Source organism: Ptiloglossa arizonensis, unplaced genomic scaffold, assembly GCF_051014685.1.
Source record: "Ptiloglossa arizonensis isolate GNS036 unplaced genomic scaffold, iyPtiAriz1_principal scaffold0069, whole genome shotgun sequence".
Taxonomy (NCBI): Eukaryota; Metazoa; Arthropoda; class Insecta; order Hymenoptera; family Colletidae; genus Ptiloglossa; species Ptiloglossa arizonensis.
The window spans coordinates 1,333,761-1,334,274 of NW_027478439.1; the positions used below are offsets into that span (position 1 = coordinate 1,333,761).

At 52.3% G+C, this 514-nt stretch overlaps 1 non-coding gene across 1 annotated transcript; it reads left to right on the forward strand.

Moving 5' to 3' along the window:
* On the forward strand, positions 1–155 carry LOC143154515 (5.8S ribosomal RNA). The gene has a single exon (XR_012994142.1). It is a non-coding gene; the product is annotated as a 5.8S ribosomal RNA (ribosomal RNA).
* The last annotated feature ends 359 nt before the right edge of the window (positions 156–514 follow it).

Here is a 514-nt window from a genome sequence, read left to right on the forward strand (position 1 = left end):
TACCCTGAACGGTGGATCACTTGGCTCGTGGATCGATGAAGAACGCAGCTAATTGCGTGTCAACGTGTGAACTGCAGGACACATGAACATCGACATTTCGAACGCACATTGCGGTCCACGGATAAAATTCCTGGACCACGCCTGGCTGAGGGTCGTTCACATAACCTAATACTGCTTGCGTTGCTATCCAATCCCCGCCGTCGTTTCCGGAGAGAATGGAAACGTTTCAGAGTCGGGTGTGTACGGAGATGCTTACGTACGAGCGAAAGATGGGCAGTTCGTTGGCGATTGTCGCGGACGTGCGAAAATAACGATTTGCCTGCGCGTCTCCATATGTAATCGTTCGGACTCGCGAGAGTGTTGCGGCGTCGCGCGTCGACTTAATACGACCGCCCGTGAACACCGCTCCCTACGATTACTTTGAAGTTTGCGCGCGCATATATTCGTCTTTCGCCCGAATCGAATTTTGCCGCGCTCCCAACGTTGCCTGAAATGATTTTTACGTCGAGAAAGG